The sequence below is a fragment of the Theropithecus gelada genome, chromosome 4 (genome assembly GCF_003255815.1).
Source record: "Theropithecus gelada isolate Dixy chromosome 4, Tgel_1.0, whole genome shotgun sequence".
NCBI classification, from domain to species: Eukaryota; Metazoa; Chordata; class Mammalia; order Primates; family Cercopithecidae; genus Theropithecus; species Theropithecus gelada.
The window spans coordinates 92,029,736-92,037,233 of NC_037671.1; positions in this window are offsets into that span (position 1 = coordinate 92,029,736).

The window sequence follows — 7,498 nt, forward strand, 5'->3', positions numbered from 1 at the left end:
AACAATTTAATTCTGGAACCTCATCTGTGTTGTGTATCGCACATCGAACTCAACATTTGCATAGTTTGTTTGGGCTACTGTAACAAAATACCATAGATTGATATTCCATGGACATTTATTTCTCACAATTATGCTGAGAAGTCCAAGATCAAGGTGCCTTCAGATTCAGGTCCTAGCAAGGGCTCTCTTTGGTGTGCATAGGGCCATTTTCTCACATTGACAGAGAAAGGCAGAGAAAGGGAGATCTCTGGTCTCTCTTTCTTTTCTTATAAGGACACTAATGCCATCATGGGGGCCCCATGCTCATAACCTAATCTAAATCTAATTATCCCCCAAACACTAGACCTTCAAATGCCATTGTGTTAGGGTTTAGGTCTTCAACATATATATTTTGGAAGGATAAAAAACGTTCTGTCCCAAACAGCATTTTTGCAATTTAAAAATCAGTAGATCTTATATTCCACCTACCAATACCTAAAAGATCTGTTCAGAGAAAAAGGCTATTTTTCTAGGAAATATTTGCCTCCACAATTTATTGAGGCCCTTATAGTAAGCGTGGGTCTACAAATTTTCCTAAGGAGCCTGAACACATGTGTTAGGAGGCCAACATTCATGAAGTTCAAGATTAAGCTATAGAAACCTGTATAATAAAGTCCCATTGACGGCATCAGCTCTTTGGGTATCACCAGTGTAGCCCATCCCAGTTTACTAAGTTCCACAATATCCTGCCTATCACTCGCAGGTGAGAGGGAGGTGAGACACTACGAGTGTTTCACTAACAGGTCACCCACTTCATGGAATAAATTATCAGAACCAGGGAAGAATCACTCCCTTTTCCTTCATTATAATGTATATAATTTTTAAAATACAAAAATCACTGCAATTGTAAGTTGACTAATGGGTCTACTCACAAAATTATTGAAAACCATTAATTTAGAAATTAAATTAGGTAATACCTTCATTATCACGAAAAATTTTATTACATTTCACTATCAGAATAGTGACTTTTAAAACTAGCTTGAGTTTTAAGTTTATTTTGCTAAACTGCCAATTGAAAATGAAAACAAATATTAACCGTGTTATTTTGAGAGTTTTATTCATTTACTTGGACTTTAACTTGTCATATTGGAACCTAATGATAATACAATTTCTTTTAATATACTTGATAAATGTTTCAATTCTGTAGCAATATTGCAATGGACCATCTCCTACCAGTGGTAAGTCAGTAATCCTGGAAGATAAGCATGCAACAGAAGGTTGCATACAGCTAAAATTAATACATGATTTTTAAATGCCTCCTTTTTTCAGTTATGATGTGAGACTCATTTGTCTAAAGAAATCCATGTTCTTCTCCAGCAATAATAAAACAGCAAAGTATGATGAATGTTTTCTTCATTCCTTCTGACTTTGATGGAGGAAGTAGGACTTTTGGTAATGTGTTTACCTTTTACCCCGTGTTGGCCATGCTTATCTTACGTCTTTGAAGCTCAATATTAAGGATCCTTAAGACTTACTTGGGCACCAACTAATGATTTAAGTATATATAATTTTTCTTGTTCAGCCAATGTGGCACTGTTTTTTTGGTTTTTGTTTTTGTTTTTTTTTAAATCAAAACCCCTCTATCCTACAACCCAAAAATGTTGTGGAGGAAGTAGCTAACTAAATGTTGAGGGGTGTGTTATTATGTTATCATCATCATTATTAACACTCATTAGAGCCTTTTATCTTCAAAGTGCTTTGTATGCATGAGTAACCCCCTCTTTCTCTACTCCTGTCCACCTCTCCACTCTTTCTTAAGAACTGTGATGGATTTTTAACTCCACATGACCTCTGAATTTTTAGAAAGTGCAGTCATTGATGACAACTAGTCTTTTGGGGTCAGTCTTATCTGGTGGTAAGGAGGAATATGTGCCTTGATGTTCAGTATTAATACTAAATAAAATGCTTTCCAAGTGCAATTCAAAAAATCCTTTGAAATGCATTTTGCTTTACTCACCTCTCCATTCACCCTCACTTCAGATCTTTAAAGTAATGCAAACAAGCCCACGCTGCTCCACCATGTGGGGTTGTGCAGAGATAAGTGAGCTACTATGCTTAGTCCTCAAGGTTTATTACCAGGAGATAACTGAAAAGCCAATGTAATTTTTTAAGACTAAGAGGAAAACAATTCAGTCAAACATTCAACAGGATGTAGAATATTTTAATGCCAGAAAATATTACTTGTGAAGACAATGCATTTAAAAGAAATGGGGCATAAACTCAATCTGCAGAAAGGACTGCTGGCTGCTTTTCATCAATGTCTTCCTCTAAAGGGTTATTTATAAAGGATAATTAATTATATTAAGCACACAGGAAAAATCAGCCTTGAACATATACACATAATTGACTGACTAGCTGAATGTGTGGAAGCAGAAAACAGGCAAGGATACAAGGAAATGCTGAAGAAGCATTCCTGAAATACAGGTTTTGTTTTTTGTTATGAAAAGTCACCAGTACAGATTCCCACCTGTTAATCACTAAAGCAGGGCAGCGACCTTGTCAACAAAGCAAAGGATTCAAAAAGAAAGGTATGACATATATATATTTTTTTAAATACGTGGAATGTTTTAACATAAATGATGACTCCAGATTTAGACTGAAGTGTACTGCTATTTATGGATATGACTGATGCTCTTTTAGTATTTGGAATGGTAACTATAACTACAGGGGCCTGAAGAAAGAAAAATTCTGAAAGTTTCATCTGAAGTTATCTGTTTTTGCATTTTCTTGGCCCTCTCTCCTTAATTCTGAGAGGATCACTCTACAGAAATGAAAGAATGTGGTTTTCCTTTTTGAAAAAGAGGGATGGGCCTTATGTTTTCTTTTTTAACTGTTTTAATCTGGGATAGGTTAGTCAGGGATGTAAAGTGTTTGCCTTGGGCAAAAAAATCCAAATATTCAACATTCACATTGTTTGTAAAACTCCTCAGCAGTGATTTAATGGTTAGCAAATGGCAGCTGTAACTAAAAGTTAACTTGTGATGAAGTACTATAATGTTTCAAAGAACACTCACAATAGTAGATTTTTGATTCCTTTGTTTTGTTTCCAATGTCTTTTTTTTCTTCAATTTTCCCTTCAAGAGAAAATACTGTGCCTTTGTTGAACAACCCTTTGATAAAAACCTATTTCTGGTTAATCAGTTCCACATTTTTAATTGTTTTCTTAAAGAAGCTAAGGATTATTCATTTGGTGAAAGTTGTAAATGTTTGGCACTGGAGTTTCTGGGGGAATACTTCGGTATGATTTGTTGAAACCATGTGTTATAAACTATGCTCTAACACCCTACATTGATAGAATAACAAGATCCAATATTTTTAAGCCTAATTGCTCTTTAGGGATCAAAGTCATGTTACTTACTCATCTTACGCTAGGTTTTGGATGAGAAAGAAAAGTAGCTTGATCCCCCCCAAAAGCTACCATGAGGCAAATTGAGTGCAATAACCCCTATTTGAGCCAGGGAAAAGCAGGGAGAATAGATTTCTAGTCAGTTTTGTGCAATGGATAATACAGGAAATACATAATAAGGAAAAAAATGCTTATAACACATAGTTAACTTTACAATTATAATCAATAGGTATTTAATGACGTGTTAACAGATACTTAAAACATACACGTAGTAATTGAGTTTTAGATTAACCTTCTTTTTCCAAACATGACCATTAAATTTAAAAAGTGCTTTTGTCTGTATTAAGGTTTTGAGCAGATCTGGATTTCTAAAACTAGTCTTTTTAAAAATTTTCTAATATTTAAAGAGTGAAAATTTAAAGAATCAAATAACACCTTGATGAAAACCATCATGTGAAAGGAGTTTTTAAAATATTGAGAGGAGTAAAATAATTTATTTCCTAAAATTTAATAAATGAAGTAACAGGATTTAGTTCTTTATATTTAATTTGAGAAGTCATACCCTCTACTCCTATATATTTGAAAAACATGCCCAGGACTTTCCGCTGATTCCCCCAACTAACATCTTCCCTCTTTTCCAATATATGCCCTAGAGGAGTCATAATTTTCAACCTTAAAATGAGAAATGTTTATGGTGTGTTTGGACCGAGGCAATCTAGATAATCACAATAGCTAACATTTATTGAGCAATTGGTAAATGTCAGGCACTGGCTTAAAAATTTTACAAACATAATATTTTATCCTCAGAATAAGTCAAAGAGGTAGAATGACAATTATCTTTACATTACAGATGAGGAAACCGTGTCACAGAGAATTTAAATGACTTGGTCAAGTTCAGCCAAGCAGTCAGATTTCAGGCTCTTGATCACACTCTCTAGCTTTGTAAAAGTAGAAGCACCATATCTTGCATTTGCATCAGTTAAGGGTCACATGTGGATTCAACTTCACCTGAATTGTTTCTTCTGTCAGTTAATTCCCTTATTTGCATGTCTGATCTTTCTCCCTGACTCTACCTTTACACCTATAAAACATCATTTAATATCTTGGTACCCTCATGGAATACAAAGTATTTTCTAGGTCAAATCAAATATTGTATGTAAAAATTACTTTGAATGTGGAAACACTGTAGAAACCATTGTATTAAAAAGATTATCTTATATTCTAGCTAATAGGTTAACTAAAACTCCTTTAACATGTAAGAGTTTGATATTTTCTTATTCTTCAAACTATATAACTTTGCAGCGTCCATGGTTTTCTTCTTCTTTACATACCACTAAATTCATTTGCTACCTTGATATTATTGAAAGCGGTAATAGTCCAACTTTATGACAATTTAGAGCTAGATTGGGCTTACCTGCAGATAAGTTAACAGGAAAAAAATCACTTAGGATATAAAATTAATATTAAACTGAAAAATGCTTAACATACTAAAAGAAAAAATAATTTGTCAATAGCTGGGCGTGGTGGTGCGCGCCTGTAGACCCAGCTACTCCAGAGGTTGAGGCAGGAGAATCACTTGAATGCGGGAGACTAAGGTTGCAGTGAGCCGAGATCACACCACTGCACTCCAGCCTGGGTGAAAGAATGAGACTCTGTCTCAAAAAACAAACAAACAAACAAAAAGTTTGTATAACCCACACATTTACACATAAACATAGAGACAAAGTGTAATTTAAAAGTAACCAAGCTAAAAAAGATTCCAACAGACCATTAGCATACAATTGTTAACAGAGTCTGAGTTTTGGTTTGTGTTTAAAATAAAACCCATTTCCAGTAAAAATTCAGAATCTTTATGAATTCTGTAAATTTGACCTGGTATCATTAGGCTGCCTTGGTTGTGTTTTCACTATCCTGTGGGTAATTTTCTTTAGCAAATTTCCGTTTCTCTTCATGCCCTTTATATATTTAGTGAAACAATTTAACATCTGTTAAATTGTAAATATTCAGGACAAGGACTTCCCCTTTAATGTGTTAGATTTGCATCAGGTATGCCTAAATGTTTAATAAAATGCTTTTGATGATTATTATAAGGATAACAAAAATGGCAATGATAATCTAAGTTTAAAGTTTTTAATCTCTGGGTTTATATTATAAATGTAGAAGATGCTGAAGATTTAAATGCACAACAGAATGTAAAAAAGAAATTCTCAAGTCATTTTTACCTTTCCAATTTAGTAAAAATTCATATTTGAAATATTCTGCTTATATATTTAGTCAGATATTTTCAAATCCCCTCTTCCCCAGTTTTTTAGCTTAAAATAACTCTCTTTCCTTGGTTTAAAAATAGAGTACACATTTTGTAAGCCGACTTCGGATAGGAACCACTTCACAACGACTGTATGGCCATTGGAACTATCCCTATTCAAGTCTTGAGACTTCTATAACAATATCTACCCTACATCCACATCACTGCCAATAGGCAGCATGTATTTGGGAAGCATTAATGAATTTAAAAGGCTCTGTCTCTTAGGATTTTTCTTCTTAAGATCCTTTGCGTTTTACTTTTCAAAGGGCTTCAATATGGGGACCTGATAAAGAAGGATTAATGTAGTTTAACAAAGTGAAAAACTAATTGAATCATTAACTCACTATTCAGATTCAAATATCTTCATTCCAAACCACATTCACTATTTACACTTCTGCTTTGCTCCTCTGCCTGACTCTTTTCTTCTCCCTTATTGGTAAAACTTCTTAGTCTTAGCCCTAACCCTGAAAAGGTCATGTGAAAATTCACATCAGTCATGTCAGAGAAAAATCATGGCTGTTGGAGTAAAAGTTTAGAAGGTTTTTGCTCTAGAAGTTTAAAATCTTACATTTCAATGTTTTTTTGAATATCTTAGAACTCTCTTAAGTTACTTAAGTGAACACAAAAGCATGAGTAGCTGTCACTACTTTGAAAAATTAGTATTTGGTACTTATAAGTTGCTTTATATGCCCTATTGAACCATCCTCTTCCTACTTAATAACAAAGAATTTGAATGCAAAATTATAGTTTAATATCTCTGAAATTTTATATTTGACAGTAGTTTTTTTCATATAAAAACACTACTATAGATTTTAAAATTGTAGAATAATTAAAAATACATACATGGTACAATGTGGACAGGTAATCATTTAATACATAGAGAGACATAAATTTTGTCAGAGAAGGGTGTGCTTGCAGGAGACTATTTAACAGACCCACCATTAAAGAGACCTTCCCAGTAATTATTTTTGTATTTCACCCTCCTCCCTTCAAATGCTATTGAACTGCAGGCAAATTTTAATCTTAAATACTAAACCAGTGATAATAGCATAACCATCTTGAGTGGTACATTCAACACATTGCAAAAATTATTACGTTTCTGTTGGTCTGATTTATTTTAGGTTCACTGATTCCTCTAGATTTAGACACACAGACTATCACTAATTTATGTTGATGACACAATACAACGTTTAGTTGAAAAGAAATAATTTATGAACTAAGAAAATAGTTCATGAGCTTTTTGCAAATTAGCAGTTTTTTCCTTGATCACTGGTAGACTCAAGTCCATTCTAGTTAATTCATCTTCATCATAGGTAGTTACAAAACAAACATTATGAGCAATTACTCAGGTTTGTTTTAATTCCCTAGATAGAAATGTTAAGTCCTGAACTTAGACTTAAAATAAAATTCACTCTAAGCAGTGTTTAATCATTTAAAGCAAAAAAAAAAAAAAAAATTGCTTCCTTAAGTAAGACCATGCCAGGTAGAAAACCTAAGTCCTAATTAAATGCATTCTGTTTATGGAAAGCACCTAACACGGTACCTGGCATATAGTGGGTGCTCATTTGGTGATAATTATAGTTATTAGCAGAATCAAAACTATGCCAAATGCTTCAGAACTCCCAGTCTCTTTTCTCCATATTCTATTTCCTTCTAAATATCTCTAGTACCTTATCCTATGCAATTTAGGATTTTTGCACTAATCACACTCAAACTGCAGCTTCCTAGAGTAAGAGAGGGATGGACAAATCAGGAAGGCTTGTGTGCAGTATTTTCAGAGTCAAGGCTTTCCTGAAAAAGATCCGGTT